This window comes from Silene latifolia, chromosome 10 (genome assembly GCF_048544455.1).
Source record: "Silene latifolia isolate original U9 population chromosome 10, ASM4854445v1, whole genome shotgun sequence".
NCBI classification, from domain to species: Eukaryota; Viridiplantae; Streptophyta; class Magnoliopsida; order Caryophyllales; family Caryophyllaceae; genus Silene; species Silene latifolia.
The window spans coordinates 83,213,261-83,232,526 of NC_133535.1; the positions used below are offsets into that span (position 1 = coordinate 83,213,261).

The 19,266-nt window shown below is 39.4% G+C and overlaps 1 long non-coding RNA gene across 3 annotated transcripts; it reads left to right on the forward strand.

Moving 5' to 3' along the window:
• The first annotated feature begins 4,217 nt into the window (after window positions 1-4,217).
• On the forward strand, window positions 4,218-18,460 carry LOC141609049 (uncharacterized). 3 transcript variants are annotated; one of them, XR_012527166.1, is made up of 6 exons: window positions 4,218-4,563; window positions 4,869-4,958; window positions 5,636-6,125; window positions 17,724-17,794; window positions 17,900-17,973; window positions 18,122-18,460. It is a non-coding gene; the product is annotated as an uncharacterized LOC141609049 (long non-coding RNA). The 3 variants fall into 3 exon arrangements; XR_012527167.1 differs by having other exon boundaries at window positions 4,220-4,559; window positions 17,739-17,794; XR_012527165.1 differs by having other exon boundaries at window positions 4,225-4,563; window positions 17,739-17,794.
• Window positions 18,461-19,266: the final 806 nt, after the last annotated feature.

A 19,266-nucleotide genomic window follows, 5' to 3' on the forward strand; every position in this document is an offset into this window, starting at 1 on the left:
TGTTATCAAGAGGTGAAACTAATGTGTGATTTCCTTGGGCAATTAACGGTATAAAATGAATTTTGATTTCTAGAGATGTAAAAAGGGAGATGCAATTGTTTGAACATTAAACGTTGATTCTATGGACAGATTAGCGGCAAGGGTGAGTGATAGCATAATAAGAGAATATCTATGGTAAGAAAGAGGGAGATGATATCTATATAAGATAATGAGATGTGAGTTTTGGAGCAATGAGAAGGTAACCGGAGCACTAGAGAGTTAGATAGAAATAATGAAGAGTTGAATGGTTAATTGATTTTGGCGAGTGTAAAAGAAAAGAATGAGGGGAGTAAAACTAGGAAAATGTTCACCGAGGTTATGGGATATAAAAGTAAGGAATCGTCGAGATGTATGATACTATCATGAGGATTTGAGTTAACGGTTACATAGGAGTTTCGGGACAACATGATTATTCATGGGTTTTTAGGAATTAAGGGAGTAAGAGGTCGATAGAGTATCTGCACGATATGAGATTTTAGTGGAGAGTTAGATGACGATACGGTTAAGGATAGTGTTGGGAAGAATGTTGAGGTAAATTTTGTTGGTGGATCTGATGTCATGATTTGGGATGTTAACCAAAGATAGAAAGGAAACCGTGATGTTTAGAGATGAGTGTAAGAGGCTTGATGTCCGAACAATGGTAGTGTTTAGGTGTTGTCACTGGTGGTTAAGAGTGATTATAAATAGGAAAGATGGTCATTCTAAAGAGGTTGATTTGGTAGAGACCTGATTATTGTGTATGATTGTGAGAGAGTATAAGATGTGGTTAGATGAGGTGGATGCTAATAGTTGAATAGTAATGGTATGGTTATACTTGGCAGGAGGTGATGGTTGTGCGAATGGGGGAATATGTTATGAGGGGCATATGAGTTAAGCTCGAGCGACAGGTAACCTTTGTTGAGTGGTAACTTACGTTATCAGGATTGACTAGTTGGATGTGATTATGGGTCAAAGATGTATATAAATGTTTGTGTGAGGTTGTGACCTCACGAGAAGCGGTGTGGTGTGGTAGTTATAATGTTGTTATCTGAATGTTCTGTAAGATATGTTGGATACGGTAACTTAATGGAATGACGATCAAAAGTGATAGTTTGGGTGGACTGACATGACTGGTTATACTTGCAAGTGTATTCATGATATATGTTTATTCCGTGAAAAGGTATGAATGACATGCATGAGATTCTTGTCTGTTTATTCTGTATAATATATGGTGTTGTGATCTAGTAAAGCAGTCTTGAGTAAGTTTTATTGTCCGGAAAGTTATTCTGAGTCAGTGCTTATGGGAATTGTATGTAGTTGTGATGTCTATCGATGTGGTTGTTGTGCCTCGGGTGGTGATCCAGGCACGGTACTTAGTGTTGTGATGCGGGTATTTTCGCACTGCGGTGTGGCTGTGGGTGGCGGTGTTGCGATGTCGTCACTGGTTGTGGTGGAGTAGGCGGGATGATTATGATTCGAGTTTCGAAAGTACATACCAGTTAAACATAGATTGTTGTTTTGTTTGCTGCTGTTCCTTGTGAGTTTTGGTTAACATGTAGACTGTTGTTTTATTTGTTGATGTTTCTTACCAGTTAAGTTTGGGAATGAGGGTAGAGTATGTTATGAAAGAGATTTATATATGTTTTCGTTGTTGTCATGATATAGTGATATTCTGTTGATGGGACACAGTTGTGAGAAGTTGTTACAGTTATTTTGTTCTTGTTTAAAGATGAGGTATCGGTAGTCATAGTCATGGCAAGTGATTCGTGGAACATGTGTTGTAATGATCTGAAAGCGGCAAGTGGTTCATAATCTTTTGTTGAGATAGTGAGTGCAGGGTATTGGGAATTGGTGTCATGTTAAGTTATGTATGAGTTTTGCGGTAATGAAAGAAAAGAACTTGAGGATCTAGTGTGAGTGTACGTAACAAGTGTGGATCGTGAGTTATGCTTTTGGCGATAGGAGTTTTATATAGTTTATATAGAGAAGTATGTCATGTTGCGGTAATGTGGAAGAGTTGAAGTTTTGGGTTAAGCTAATGATTTTGAGGTATAGGTTAGGTGGTGTGACGAGTGAATTGAAGTATGAGAATTGTTTAAGTAAGAGAGCCTTAGAGATATGCATGACGAGTGTTTAGATTATAGGTGGTTATCTTTGACATGCGGTGGTGATGAGGATAATGAGAAGATATAGCTAGGATTTAGTATTAGTGAGTTACGAGGATGTAACATTTGTTTTAAGAGGAGTAGGATGCGATAAAAGAGAGTTTCATGGTTGTTCTTGTAGTAGTTTGGTGTTTAGGAATGGAAGAATACTTCGATAGTGTTAACAGTTGGATGATGATGTTTAGGAGTTCGAGAGTGTTGACAGTGGCATGATGATTGTTATGAGTGTGAGTAAACTTCGAGGACGAAGTTCCTTTTAAGGGTGGTTGAATGTAACATTCCGTTTGATGTCTATGAGTGTCTTGATATTGGATTTGCTAGTGGATGATATATTACGGAGCTAGCAGCGTTTGTGGACGGTAGTTGGTAGTGTATGGAGTTAGTGTTGAGAGAGATATAATGGAGTTGATACGATATCGTGAGCCATGTAGTGGAGGTAGGAATAGTTAGTGAAGTTGGTGTTACGAGTTCATGTTTGGTTGGAGTTTTGTTTTGAGTTCTTAGTTACATTGTTGTGTCTTGATCGAGTTAGTATGTTTGTTTTTTAGTATGAGTTGAACTTCGGGGACGAAGTTCTTTTTAAGGAGGGTAGACTGTAATACTACGGTTTTACGAGTATTTGGGTACTCTATCGAGTGGGCCTTACTCTGTCGAGTAAGGGTGTTTTGGTTTTTAAAACAGTTTCTGTCTATAGGGTACTCGATCGAGTAGCCTTGGTACTCGATCGAGTAGGGGGCACTCGATCGAGTTTGTTGGGCACTCGATCGAGTAGGGGGCACTCGATCGAGTATGTTGGGCACTCGATCGAGTGGCTCGATTTATGGGTAATGTTTTGTCGGGTTTTGTTAATAATGCGAATTAATATGTAAACCTTTCCGTCACTTTCATAATACACTTTTATCAAACCTAATCACTTCAAAAGAGATTTCAACTTACTTACTTCGCATCTTTCGCATTATTGACAAATCCCGGAGATTGAGAGGTCGGATTTCATCGTTCTTTGCATCTTAGTGATCCTTGCGTCTAGGGTAAGATCTACATACCAATTTTATAGCGTTTGGTTGTCTTTGTTTAAACCCTAATTCATGGGATTGGGGGTTTTTGTGATTAGTTGTGTTGTTAGTAATTGTATGATTATGTGTTAGGAGGAGGATTCGTAGAGAAGAGGTTTTGAGACAGCTGCTAAGATCGTCTGCTTGTGTTTGCATTCCAGGTAGGATTTCCCTACTCAGTATTAGTTACATGATGTGTGTGGTGATTGTGTTTTAGATAGTAATTGTTGGTTGTTTTAGACGGTTGTGATATTGTGTTGTTGATTGTTTCAGACGGTTGTGATATTGTATTGTTGAATATTATCATACGAGTATTGTGACGGTTGTTGGTTTTGATTGTTGATAGTAGTTGTGGTTGATTGTATCTGTTTGTGTTCTTCGGGGTGCGTCCCTGGCTGAGTGGAGTCACTTGCGGGAGTGGCTTCACGCCCATTATTCGCCTTCTGTGAAACCCGCCACAGAAGGGATGTGCACATTAATGAATTTGGGTTTATCGCTCGACGGAGATGAGCGGGGCTTAGGTGGGAACGGCTGCGGTCCCCCACTGGCGGCGAGGAGTAACCTGTTGCGATGGGTACTCTGGCAGGGCTACACACTTTAGTGTGTAGTCAGTATTGAGGAGTTGGTGATGGAGTTCGAAATAATGTAGCATTTGAGCTGTGTTGATTTCTGTCTGATTGTGATTATATAATTGTGTGATTAGTACTGACTCCGTTTAAATGTTTTAAACACTGTGGTGATCCATTCGAGGGTGGTGAGCAGTTGTTTGACAGGTATATCTTGGATACGCGAGGGATCTAGCTGGGGATGGAGTCATCACATGTCAGAGTCTTTAGTCTTCACTACTACAAAAAACACCAAAGACACCACTAATAGGAAACCAGGTAGGTTTTCAAACCGGTTTCTTATCATAAGAAACCGTTTAATTTGTTGAACCGGTTTCTTAGATCCAAGTTAAGAAATGTGTTAACTTTATAACCGATTTCTTATCTTTCCTGATATAATATTGGTTCAATTAAACCTCTTCAAAAACAGTTTACCATTTACCTACAGTCATTTCCTGCACACACACACTCGCGCACCAAAAAAGCCAATAAACCTCCTCGCATATCGAAAATGGCGACTCCGCACCACTCGCCTTATCGCACCTCACCCACCGCCGTACCTTTCCACTTCCAAATCTCGCCCTTCCGCCGACCACCTAACCTAACCCAGATATCGCCACAAAATCGCACGCTCACAAGGCGACATATATGGTTATTGTTGATTGCACACTGCCGCTTCCTGTCGGTTGCGTCTCCTTTAAGACGGTTCCTCTTTGATAGTAGGTACTCATAATTTTTCACTGATTTCATTTTAGTTAGTTAGGGTTTATAGGGATTTCAATTTTTGCCTAATTATATCTATTAGGATGCTGTATTATTTCATTGTTGTTATTTAATGATATATATAGTAGTATAATTGTTGTTCTTTTAAAAGGTTAGACTCAAATTGATTAGATTTGTTGATTAGGGTCGAGTAATTTAGTTGTTTTTGATTCAATTAGTTTATCTGCAATTATCTACTCTAATTATGCTTATATGCTTTTATGAATATGAATTAGTTAGTAATAATATGATGGTGTAATTTGTAGGGTAACTTGTGGTTTTAACTGAAGTTCTAGCTGATCTACTTCATCAAGTCTGTTCATTTTGGGTTAGTTCTCTTCAGTCACTATGGATAGGTATGTAACTGATCTACTTCATCAAGTCTGTTCATTTTTGTCACATGAAGGCATCAAAGCCATAGACAACATGAAGTAAACACGCTTTCAATGTAGTGTAGATGGTTGACGTGTTCGTTACAATCTAAAGACAGGACCTTAAATAATCTTGTAGGTATATTGATGTAGCAGCTTGAATAAAATGCTTCGACTCGAAGAGTATCTTACGTACTACATCTACCTCAATTTGAGTTGCTTCTTCACCTTAGATCCTATGCTTAGATCTTGTGTATCAAGTCTTTAAGTTCTATTTTCATTGAAATTTGAAAACTGACGAGTTTTCTGTTTAGTTGCGTCTGAATGTAGTAAATTGATGATTTGCTAGCTCAAATGATAAAGAAAAAAAATGGAACAACACTGCATCGGTTACGTTTTTACTGTTGTTGCATCCAAGTCTTCCCATCACATGGTCTATTAAAGATTTTGATTGGTTATCTTTACTCCCTAGCTCTTGCTGTCGAATTACTTTAAGTCACCTAAACTACCAATGACTATTAAAACTCAATTTTACAAATTTCAGAGCACAAAGTAAAGTTAGTTTCACGTGCTTTCAAATGTGTAGCATGCTTTCAAATGCGTAGCCCACAGCGCTCTTTGTTTTTTGTGCTATAAGCTCTCTACTATTTTTCGTAATTTAGGCTGACACATGAAATTTAAGGAAGGGAAGCCGAGCTTAGAAGATTTCGGGATGGGGTCATGGCGAACACACACTTGTAAGTAGTGACCATTTGTTGTATCAGCATTGAGTTTATGATTGTTATTTAATCTGGCCTATCAGGCTGATGCCAGTGAACATGTTGGGTATGCAAGCAGTGCAATAAACATCTCATTATTAAAAAAATTATTGAGCGTATATTAAATCTCCCTATTTATTTGGTGAAAGATAGTATAACCATTAGTTTAAGCGTGAGTATGATTTTAAAAATGTATGAGCATGAAAATATTCAGCCATATCAGACTTTATTTATATTGTCATTGACATTTATTGTTTAAATATGTTTAAATCCAGGAACTGATTGGACATCATGGAAGAAAGTATGGTTTATTCTAACGTTTAAATCCTGGTCTCTAAGTGATCGGCCTGTGAGTGTCCTCCTCAAGTGTAAATACATCTTCACGTGTTGCATGGTATAGCCTCCCTTCATGTTTTGGTGTTTGGTCCTAGAGCTCAAAATTTAATAGTTGTGTGCCAATGATTCTAACAATATAGGGAGAAAGTCGCTCTCTTATATGTTATTGATGTGACCATAATTGGCGCATATTTAGCCCCCGAATTAGCCTTGTTTCCATGCTTTTTAGTGCTTATTTGGGTCATTTCTTATCTTTAGTTCTTTGTTTTGCATATTCTTTGAGATTTTGATCCCTTGGTAGGAAAGGAGTAAGAATCTTGCATTTTCATGGCAAAACGAGACTAAATTGATCGAATTCAATGACCAAGCATCAAGGAGAGACAAGATTAGAAGGCCTTTGTACATATCATAATAGAAGAGCAATGTTGAGGAAAGATCCTTGAGTCCCCAAGGAAATCCCCAAGGAATTTATGAAGAAAATGGAAGAAAAGAAGAAGTTACTATGCTGACTGACAATCCGAGCGGATTGTCAACAATCCGCCCGTCCAGCCACTGCACAATCCGAGCGTCCCACGCTAGAATCCGCTCGGATTCCCCCTCAACAATCCGTCCGGATTCCTCAGAATCCGCTCGGATTCTACCGCCCAAATCCGCCCGTCCCGACCTTATTCCGCCCGGATTTCTTCACAGCACGGATTATCTTCTTCAAGCTACGAAAAGAGAAGCCCTTCTCTCAGAAAATACCGGGTCCTCCTTGCTCAACTTAAAAAGTGTAATTACTAGTTTAGCCCTTAGTTAACCCTAATGCATCCTCCCTAATTTTCACTATAAATACCCCATTAGGCTAATTAGAGGAGCATGTTTTTCTTATCAATAATTAGTGTAGTTAATATCAATCAAACCTCTCTTCAATATTGTAATCAAGTATTAATCAAGTTTTAATCCAAGTTCTAGTTCTTTAATCTCTCTTTTGTTCATCCTTTATTTTGGGTAATTGAAGATTATTTGGGTTATTATTGGGAGATTGACAACCTCTCAATCTAGCATTCAAAGTACTTCTATTATTCTTGCTTTATTATTGGAATCATTAGTAGGTATAATCTCTTAATCCCTTTTTAATTATTGTTAATTACTTTCATTTATTCATCATGTTTCATATTATTGGTATGATTGACAACCTTGCTAGCATGATCAACATGATAATGAGTGAGTAGTCTCTTAGCTAGGGTTAATGGGTGATTAGGGGAAACCAACATGGGGAATGATTCATGCTTAAATTAATATGCTTTCATGTTTTATTTGCTTGCTTGTTTTGATCTCAACTCATGCACATGTTATATTTGATGAAATGCTAAGCCTATGAATCCTTGCATTTACTATCATCTTCTATCTTTTCAATGAGACTTGTAAGACATAACCCAACTCGAGTCTCATTAGACCATGCATGTTGTTGAGTAGGGAAGATTAAGTCGACTTGTAGGTGTTGTACAATCTAATCGATTCGGCTCCGGGACCCAAACTTTCCTAGGATTGTAAGATATAACCCAACTCAATCCATCACAACAATAATTGCTTGCTTATAATTTGAGAACGTGTTTGTATGATAATATCCCATGATTCCCCTATGATCCCATGACACCCTAGTGCCTTTAATCAATTGTTTACACCCCTTTAATACATCTTGCTTGTTTATTTTCATTGTTATTCTAGTTTAGTAACCTTCTACATCAACCCAATTTGTGACACCCCTTAGACACCACTAGTTACAGTAGAAATCTCATTTCAACTCCCGTCCCTTGGGATCCGACCTTTACTTGCCTCTTTACTAATTGTAGAGTTGCTTGTTAAGCTATAAATTGTGTTTTGATTTGACCGTGACCAATGACCACATCTTAATTTGTGAACACTTAGCGGGATCGCATCAAAAATGGCGCCGTTACCGGGGACGGTGTTTGTTTGACTTAGATTTCCTTTTTGTTATTAGTTGTGTCTTTCTTCGCCTTGAGGAAGTAAAACTCCTCAAGGTTTGTTCTAATCATTTTTCGAGCTGTTTGATATTTTGCGAGATGGATTTCGTAGACTGTTTTGTAGAGGACCACTTGAGTATCCCTTACTTCAAGGATCCCATGCAAGCATTAGAAGCCTTAGAAGCAAGTGAGGCTAAGAGCATGTATTGGGAGTTGGAGGTGGATCTCTTTGAGGCCGCTCTAGCTAACAAGGAGCTTACTCATGCACAATCCGAGTTGGTGCATAATATTCTAGTAGAAGCATGTCAACCCATAGAGGATGAGCAATCCATCCTAGAGGATATTTTGCAAACTCAAGAGCAAGAGGAACCCATCATGGGATTTGAATATGATGAGGTTGATGAAAGTGAAGTTGAGTATGCTATGAGAATGGAATGTCTAATGGAGATGGAGCAAATTCTCAATGAAACTCCAAAAGAAGAAAGTAAGGTACAAACTCCTACTTTGAAACCCCTTCCCCCAAATTTGAAATATGCTTACCTTGATGAATCAAAGACCAAACCCGTGATTGTTAATGATAGACTTGATGATGACCAATTGGGAAAATTGCTTGATGTGTTGAAACAACATGAGAAGGCTATAGGTTATAGTCTAGATGACCTTAAGGGGATAAGTCCCGACTTTTGCATGCATAGAATTCATCTAGAGGACGACCATAGACCTACCATTCAACCCCAAAGAAGATTGAACCCCCACATGCAAGAAGTTGTCAAAGGAGAGGTCATGAAATTACTTGATGCGGGAATCATATATCCCATATCGGATTCTTTGTGGGTTAGCCCCGTTCAAGTGGTACCTAAGAAAGGAGGTACCACGGTAGTGACAAATGAAAAGAATGAATTAATACCCACAAGAATGATCACCGGTTGGCGTATGTGCATTGACTACCGGAAATTAAACTCCGCAACAAGAAAAGATCACTTCCCCTTACCATTCATTGACCAAATGCTTGAGAGGTTAGCCTCTAACAAATTCTTTTGTTACCTTGACGGGTATTCGGGATTCTTCCAAATCCCTATACACCCGGATGGCCAACATAAGACCACCTTCACATGCCCTTATGGCACTTTTGCATATAGGAGGATGCCTTTTGGATTATGTAATGCCCCCGCCACTTTCCAAAGATGCATGATGAGTGTCTTCTCCGATTACTTAGAGACCATAATGGAAGTTTTTATGGATGATTTTAGTGTTTATGGAAAGGACTTTGACTCATGCTTGCATAATCTTTCTCTTGTATTGCAAAAATGTGAAGATGTTAGCCTTGTTTTAAATTGGGAAAAGTGTCATTTCATGGTCAATGAAGGAATTGTTTTGGGTCACTTGATTTCGGAAAAGGGCATCGAGGTCGATAAAGCTAAAGTTGAGGTGATAGAGAAACTCCCACCTCCCGTGAATGTTAGAGGGGTGAGAAGTTTTCTCGGTCACGCGGGTTTTTATCGTTGTTTCATAAAAGATTTTTTGAAAATAGCAAAACCCCTCACTCAACTTTTGCTTAAAGATGCCCAATTCCAATTTACTGACGAGTGTGTTGATGCTTTTAATAGAATAAAAGAAGCATTAATCTCGGCACCAATCATTCAACCCCCGAATTGGGAGTTAACTTTCGAGATTATGTGTGATGCTAGCAACTACGCCGTTGGAGCGGTTCTTGGCCAACGGGTAGGGAGAGCCCTTCATGCCATCTATTACATAAGCAAGACCCTTGACCCCTCCCAAGTGAATTATGATACAACCGAAAAGGAGCTTCTTGCCATTGTATATGCTTTGGATAAATTCCGTTCCTACTTGCTTGGATCCAAGGTGATTGTATTTTCGGATCACCGTGCTCTTCGACATCTCTTGATAAAGAAGGAGGCAAAACCAAGATTGTTGAGATGGATTTTGCTTCTCCAAGAATTTGATTTGGAAATAAGAGACAAGAAAGGAGCCGAGAATGTAGTGGCGGATCACTTGTCAAGAATCCGGTTTCATGATGAAAATGGAGAAACCCCGATCAATGACTCATTTCCCGACAATATTTTGATGGCTATTCAAACACAACTTGAAAGGCACATCACCCCATGGTTTGCCGATTATGCCAATTATATTGTTGGAAAAGTGCTCCCTCCAAACTTGAACCACAACTAAAGGAAGAGATTCCTATTCGAAGTGAAGAGGTACTTTTGGGATGACCCAAACCTCTACAAGGAGTGTAGTGATGGGCTCTACCGGAGATGCATCCCTCAATGGGAAATCCAAGGAATCTTGGAAGGATGTCATTCATCACCCTACGGTGGGCACCATGGAGCAAGGAGAACCGTTGCAAAAATTCTCCAATCGGGCTTCTATTGGCCTACGATGTTTCAAGATACAAGAGAATTCATCATTCATTGCGATGCTTGTCAAAGAACGGGAAATATATCTTGGAGGAACGAAATGCCACAAAGGGGCATTCTAGAGGTAGAGATCTTCGATGTTTGGGGAATTGACTACCAAGGGCCCTTTGTGACATCCAATGGGAATAAGTACATCCTTGTGGCCGTCGATTATGTCTCAAAGTGGGTGGAGGCAATTGCCACCCCAAATGATGATGCAAAAACGGTCACCAAGCTCTTCAAGAAGATAATTTTCCCAAGATTTGGAGTTCCTAGAGCAATCATTAGTGATGGAGGAACACATTTCCATGAGAAGAAGCTTGCATCCCTTTTGACCAAATATGGTGTTCAACATCGAACCGGCTTGGGATATCATCCTCAAACAAGCGGTCAAGTAGAAATTTCAAATAGAGAGATCAAGCAAATCCTTGAAAAAGTTGTGAACAAGACTCGGAAAGATTGGAGCACAAAGCTTGATGATGCTCTTTGGGCTTATAGGACGGCCTATAAGACTCCCATAGGAGCCTCCCCCTACAAGCTTGTATATGGAAAAGCATGTCATTTACCAATCGAATTGGAGTACAAAGCTTATTGGGCAATCCGAGCACTTAATCTTGATCTCAAATTGAGCGGTCAAAGGAGGATGATTCAAATCCAAGAGTTGGAAGAATTCCGACTAAAATCCTATGAGAATGCAAAGATTTACAAAGAAAGAACAAAATTGCTTCATGACAAAAGAATTCGACAAAAGGCCTTGCACAAGGGAGACAAAGTCCTTCTATTCAATTCCCGCTACCGACTCTTTCCGGGAAAGTTGAACTCTAGATGGATGGGTCCCTATGTGATAACCGAAGTTGGAAAATATGGAGATTTCGAACTCAAGGCGGAAGATGGAAGCAAATTCAAGGTAAATGGTCAAAGGTTGAAGCCCTACTATGAAGGAGCGTTTGTTGGAGAGGTCGAGGCTACCTACCTCGGGCCTCCTCCCCCTTGAAAGGACCATCTAAGGGAGAGTTTGGTGGAGTCCTCCCTAAACCACCACTTGTAAATATACTAACCCCCTAACTTGTATTTATTTATTTATAGCATAACTCTTTTCATGAGCGTAAGTAAGGGAGGGTTACTAATGATTTTTGAATGAAGGAAGGAACAAATGCCCAAGTGTGGGGATGCATCTAAGAAAGGAGAAGAAGTCAGAACTCGCAGCTTGAATCCGTGCGGATTCCCTGGAATCCGGCCGTCTTGTCAGAATCCGGGCGTATAGGGGAGAAACCGTCCGTCCAGCTGCGCTGAGAAATTAAAGATTTCTGGACTGAGGTCAAATCCGAGCGTCTTGTGAAGAATCCGCCCGTCCCGTGGAATCCGGCCGGATAAGAAGAAAGACGCCCGTCTTTCTACCTATGCATTTCAAGGAAAATCTCTGTACTGGAATCCGCCCGTCTTCTCAAGAAGACGCCCGTCCCACCTTAAAAGAATCCGAGCGTCTTATGCTCGGGACGCCCGTCTTATGGCTTCAAAATTTTGGGAATTTCCTCTGTGGCAAAATCCGAGCGGATTGTGAAGAATCCGCCCGTCCCGTGAAGCAAGAATCCGAGCGTCTTCACCTCGAATCCGCTCGTCTTCTCACAGCGTCTTGACCCGACTTCTTCCTAATTAAAATACCCCCACCACACATACTTTGACACATCACTATTCCTTCCACTTACCCTATAAAACCCACCCCCTTATGACTCCCATACATATCCAAATCACTCTCTTTACCCTCAAAATCAAAAAGCCCCAATTTTCTAGGGTTTCCAATACTCAATCAACAAGGAACATCCTTAGCAATCTTCAAATCAAAAGAACCCAACAAAAGAAGCAAGAATGGCACCAAGGAGATCCTCCTTTAGAAGTGCAAGAAGACCAAGGATGGTGGGAAGTTCCTCTACCTCACATCTCAACACCATTAGAAGGTAACATGTAGAGATTGTAGATCTCACAAGGCTCGATGATTTCTCGAATGTAGAATTCCTTGATGATGTGCAGCGATTGGTCTTCCACCGACTCTTAAGTAAGAATATTCTTCCCACTAAATTTCTTTGTCATGCTACCTTAAGAAAGCTTGGGATTTTTCACCATGTAGAAGCACTCTTTGAGGTTTTTGGTCTTTCAACTCTCTTTCGCATGTATGAACCAACCTATCGGTCCCTTGTGCTAGAATTCTTAAGCTTTTTGAAGATTACAACCGTAAACAAAGTGATATGCATAGAGTTTAGGTTGGAAAATGTTTCTAGGATGATGACCCTTGTCGAGTTTGCCAATGTGTTCCGACTTGATGTTTCGCCTACCCGAACATCAAAGCCCAAAAAGTATAATGTTGCACCATTGTGGAGGGCCATGACGGGCCGGGATTTCATTCTCACTAAAGAGTGTCTTGCTTTTCACATCCAAAACCCGATCTTGAGGCTTACATATCGATTTCTTTCGGGTACTCTCTTCGCCCGCCAAGATCCGGCCATCGTCAACCAATTGGACCTTGTATTTATGGAATCATACCTCAACATTCAAGGGAGAGATAGGTATCACTTCAATGCACCTCTAGTTTTGCTAGAGAAGTGGGCAAGGTTTAGAAATGGGGATGATGATGGAATGAAGCACATAGTGAATGGTGGACTCATAACTAGACTTGCAAAGCACTTTAACCCAAGGTTCAATGAGAACAATGAGTACACTCCACTTACGGGGGGAACAAGAATTAATGAAGATCTACTTGTCGTCCAACACCATTGGATAACCCTTGAGGGGGTTGATAAGCGGATAAAGTGGTTGACAAAAGGGAGCGATCCAATCTATTTCCCAATAACCGATCTACCACGGATCTCCCCAAGAAGAGGAAGCTTGTCCCCAATGCCCTCCTACCTCATCCCATGTCAAACAAGGCAAACTTCACCACCACAAAATCCACCACCACAATAACAAGAACAACAAACTCAAAATGAGAAGATAAAAGTGCCTCCTTACCCCTTTCCCTACCAACCATATAACCATCCAAATCCCTTCATCCTCCCCCGCGACGACTTTGTCACGGGAATTTTGCAAGATTTACACTACCGTCAATATGAGACCTCCGTGGACACTTATTATGCTCTTTACCCCCAATACCATGAGATGGCTCAAAAAGGACGGATTAGTGAGGAAGGAGTTTTCCCCTCATGGGCTCAAATGGAATTGCTCTTTCCCAACTCGGAGAAGGCTAATGAAGGGGCGAACGGTCGCCAAAGGGAGGAGAGTGGCGATTCTTGTGGTGGTGACACGGTGAAGCTTGAGAGTGAGGAAGACGAATTCATGGATCCAAGTTTAAGTGATCCTTCAAAGGATATTTGGGATAGCGATATAGAGGGAGATGATGCCGATGTCTAGGAGACCACCTCATCACTAGGTGGAGCAAAGCAAGAGCACCCACCTAAGTTCAAGTGAAGTTTTCTCATCTCTCCTCTTTATCTTTATTTTTCATGAAAAGAAGTTTGTGTCTTGTCTCTTTGTATTTTATTTCATTTTGATCATTGTTGAAGTAGTCCTAGCAACATCAAAGGACTCACACCTTGGTACCATTGAGGTTTTCTTATTTTATTGTTCCCATTTGTAAAATCCAAAATGACAAATTAGTTTCATGCATAGCATAGTGTGTGCATGAACTATACCCATCCTTGGACATTAGCAATAGTGTCTCACTCGGTTTGGGGAAGTTAATGCATACGCAACGGGAGGTAATCTAAATTATCCTCTTCGTCATAACAAAAACCATGCATCATGTAGTGTAGCTTAGTATAGATTTCATTTAGTATAGAAATCATGCATCATCTTTGCATAATTTCCATCATTTTGGCCATTGATGACAATGCCCATATTAGTGTGGGGATGGGAATTCTAACATTTAACTCTTATTCAAAAATCCAAAAAAATTGAAAAATTTCAAAAATCATAAAAATTGAAAAAATTGAAAACCCAAAAACAAGTTCATTTCCTTTGTATATATTGTCTTGTATATATTGTGTTTGTTTTATCCTTGTTCACATTGATTGACTACGCCACATCCGAGACATGAGGATATTGAAGACCGCATGGTATGATCTTTCTAATCTCCTTTTCCTCTTTATGTTAATGACTATGTGGCTTTATTTTGATTGATGCGGTATAACAATGTGAATCTAGGACTTACATTTAGTTTATATGGCATATTAGTTGGTAGAATCATTTGCATTAGGATGTTTATATGCTAGTTGCATCATGGCATGTAGTTGCATGTTAGAAATATTTTGCGAAACCGTCTACTTGGGAAGCTTGACAAGTGTATATAGGCCCTAGTAGATGCCTTTTGTTCTTAAGACTTTGCTTGTTAGAATGCTTGTAAAACACCCTAGGATGTGTCATGCTAGTATCCGTTGACCCATGGTTTAAGGCCTAGTCAAGAGTACCTTGTGGTGTGATAACTCCTTGGCTACCGTTTATTCCAAGGTGACCCTTGAAACCATGCAACCACCATTCATCCATGTTCTACCATACATTTTGTCAACAAAAGGGAATGAGCACAAAAAGAAATCAATTTGAGTTCAATGAAATGAAAAGTGAAAGAAAGTTTGCAAAAATGCATCAAATGAAAAGAGGAGCAAAAATAGAACTCCTAAGCTTCAAATACAAGGCACCCTCGTTACTAATTGGGGTGACTTTGAAAATGTTCAAAAAGAAATGCAAAAAAAGTTGTCAAGTATTGAAATGCCAAAAATCAAAAAGAAATGGCAAAGAAAGTGTTCTCAAATGTCAAATGCCACAAGAAATTGGGGGGAAAAACAAAAACAAAAGCAAACTCCCAAAAGTGAAACTCAAATATCTATTGATCCCTTTATCCATCATATCCATTTTTGTGCATGGTAAAGAGGGGACGACCCTTCTTCTTGTCTAGGCAAGAGGGGGAATTCCGCGATCCTCCAGTGTTTCTAACACCATAAGGAGTCTACTCTTGACAAAAGCATTTAACGATTGAGGACAAAGGTACCCTAGCTTGACACAACTTGGAGGTGATTTATTGGTATCCTTCTAAGCTTAGTGGTTTGAACAAATTGCATCTATGAAGGATTGTGTACCCTTGAATTGCTTCCCTTGTAGATAATTTCCGCCACTTGATGAGGGAGTGGCTATTCTTTTTGTAGATGCATCCATTATGTGTTTTTGTGTGCTTAATGTTTGGATGTGTCGCCATTTTGGCAAGACCCACCTTGCCTTGCAAGAAGGCATCCTACCTCATGGTTGTCTTGTTGTGAGTTGAAGGGGCGGAGTGAGACCCGCTAATTGTCTCATATCGGCTATATTATTAGGATAGGTTAGTATTGGTCCTAGTCTTTGTCACCTCTTTACTCGGGACGAGCAAAGATTCGGTTTGGGGATATTTGATGTGACCATAATTGGCGCATATTTAGCCCCCGAATTAGCCTTTTTCCATGCTTTTTAGTGCTTATTTGGGTCATTTCTTATCTTTAGTTCTTTGTTTTGCATATTCTTTGAGATTTTGACCCCTTGGTAGGAAAGGAGTAAGAATCTTGCATTTTCATGGCAAAACGAGACTAAATTGATCGAATTCAATGACCAAGCATCAAGGAGAGACAAGATTAGAAGGCCTTTGTACATATCATAATAGAAGAGCAATGTTGAGGAAAGATCCTTGAGTCCCTAAGGAAATCCCCAAGGAATTTATGAAGAAAAGGGAAGAAAAGAAGAAGTTACTATGCTGACTGACAATCCGAGCGGATTGTCAACAATCCGCCCGTCCAGCCACTGCACAATCCGAGCGTCCCACGCCAGAATCCGCTCGGATTCCCCCTCAACAATCCGTCCGGATTCCTCAGAATCCGCTCGGATTCCACCGCCCAAATCCGCCCGTCCCGACCTTATTCCGCCCGGATTTCTTCACAGCACGGATTATCTTCTTCAAGCTACGAAAAGAGAAGCCCTTCTCTCTGAAAATACCGGGTCCTCCTTGCTCAACTTAAAAAGTGTAATTACTAGTTTAGCCCTTAGTTAACCCTAATGCATCCTCCCTAATTTTCACTATAAATACCCCATTAGGCTAATTAGAGGAGCATGTTTTTCTTATCAATAATTAGTGTAGTTAATATCAATCAAACCTCTCTTCAATATTGTAATCAAGTATTAATCAAGTTTTAATCCAAGTTCTAGTTCTTTAATCTCTCTTTTGTTCATCCTTTATTTTGGGTAATTGAAGATTATTTGGGTTATTATTGGGAGATTGACAACCTCTCAATCTAGCATTCAAAGTACTTCTATTATTCTTGCTTTATTATTGGAATCATTAGTAGGTATAATCTCTTAATCCCTTTTTAATTATTGTTAATTACTTTCATTTATTCATCATGTTTCATATTGTTGGTATGATTGACAACCTTGCTAGCATGATCAACATGATAATGAGTGAGTAGTCTCTTAGCTAGGGTTAATGGGTGATTAGGGGAAACCAACATGGGGAATGATTCATGCTTAAATTAATATGCTTTCATGTTTTATTTGCTTGCTTGTTTTGATCTCAACTCATGCACATGTTATATTTGATGAAATGCTAAGCCTATGAATCCTTGCATTTACTATCATCTTCTATCTTTTCAATGAGACTTGTAAGACATAACCCAACTCGAGTCTCATTAGACCATGCATGTTGTTGAGTAGGGAAGATTAAGTCGACTTGTAGGTGTTGTACAATCTAATCGATTCGGCTCCGGGACCCAAACTTTCCTAGGATTGTAAGATATAACCCAACTCAATCCATCACAACAATAATTGCTTGCTTATAATTTGAGAACGTGTTTGTATGATCATATCCCATGATTCCCCTATGATCCCATGACACCCTAGTGCCTTTAATCAATTGTTTACACCCCTTTAATTCATCTTGCTTGTTTATTTTCATTGTTATTCTAGTTTAGTAACCTTCTACATCAACCCAATTTGTGACACCCCTTAGACACCACTAGTTACAGTAGAAATCTCATTTCAACTCCCGTCCCTTGGGATCCGACCTTTACTTGCCTCTTTACTAATTGTAGAGTTGCTTGTTAAGCTATAAATTGTGTTTTGATTCGACCGTGACCAACGACCACATCTTAATTTGTGAACACTTAGCGGGATCGCATCAGTTATACTAGCAAGCTGGTTAGATGTTAGAAATAGTTTGTGGTAGACGCAGTAAAATAGACGTTATGGTATATGATGTTCACTTTTCAGAGTGTTTTTCCTCAGAAAGAACGTGAAGTGAATCTAACGCTCGGTGGCATTGATCTGAACAGCTTTGCCAGGTTGGTGTTACTGTCACCAGTCACATCTTCTAAATAATTTATTTGTTATTTTTATGTAACATGGAAATTTCTTTGTGCGATATGCTCTGCCTGTTGTTTTGTCAGTGTGGAAGTAAGGTGGATAAGAAGCTCTTGATAGTGTTCTTGGCAGATGGAATGAGCGAGCTTTTACACTCAAGGTGCTTTTACACTCAAGTTAAAATAGTAACGTCTGTATGTTCACTATATGGTACATGGAAACAATTCTAAACTTGCTGGTCGAAGTATGCTCACAAGTTGTCTTCATCTAGTATTAACATAGTACTGCTTGTTTTTTTTATCTTACAGCATTAATAGCACCGATGCCAAGCCAGCAACGACTCCTTTGATGAATCCCAGTCAATATAAAAGTGCTTGTTTTTTTTCTCCGTACAACATCGAGGCCAGCGACGACTCGTTTGAAGACTCCAAAGTTGGCCAGTTGGGTAAAGATTAGATCTGAGGACAAAGTTGGCTCATAGACTTGTTATTTTGTTAGATATATATTTTTTTTAATAATTGTGGATAAATTCTTATGAATTTGTATCATATTTCAGAACGTTAGAAGACTTACTGATTTTTATATGTTTATGGTGATGATGTAATCTAATTTTAATTTTTGATTTTAATTATCCGGGTCTTAATATATTGAATGGTATTTTTTTTTGTTTTAAGAAAAACATAAGAGACTGGTTTTATTCCGTAACTGGTTTCAAAGATAAGATCAAAGAAATTGGTTTTGGCCAATAACTGGTCTCTTTGAAATAATCAAAGAAACCGGTTTCTGCATACAACTGGTTTCTTTAAAATAATCAAAGAGATCGGTTTTTGCACACAACTGGTCTCTTTGAAATAATTAAAGAGACCGGTTAAAATATCCGGTCTCTTAGGCTAAGACACCTATGAGCTAGAGACCGGTTATAAACCGGTTTCTAAGGCTATTTTTAACCGGTTTCTTTGGCTTTTTTTGTAGTAGTGCTTCCGCTGTGTTTGTTAAGACAGTTTCATTCAGTTGGTTTATAATTTGAGAACAGTTGTATTTTACTTTACAGTTGGTTTTGTTATGTAATCACTTAAATTTATTTAATAAAGTACGTTTCGTTATTGTCATTTGAATTTCATTGCCTCGGGAAACCGAGATGGTAGCACTTCCATGCCTTAAGTGGTCCTGGTAAGGCACTTGGAGTATGGAGGTGTTACAGAGACATTGACATCTAATCAGTTTGAAAATATCTTGATGAGAGCCAACATATCCACACCAAGTGGAGCAAGAAGAAAGTTGACTTGACTTGTTTACAAACCCAACATGGAACGGAATTTCTCCTTGTAGCACAACCGAGTCGGAGGAAGCACCGGAACACAACCCGGTCACCCATCAATGGCTCCAACTTCTTCGGCAAGAGGACAAATCTCACCTTTCGGGAAAACGAAAACATGGTGTTTCGAGTCCCAAA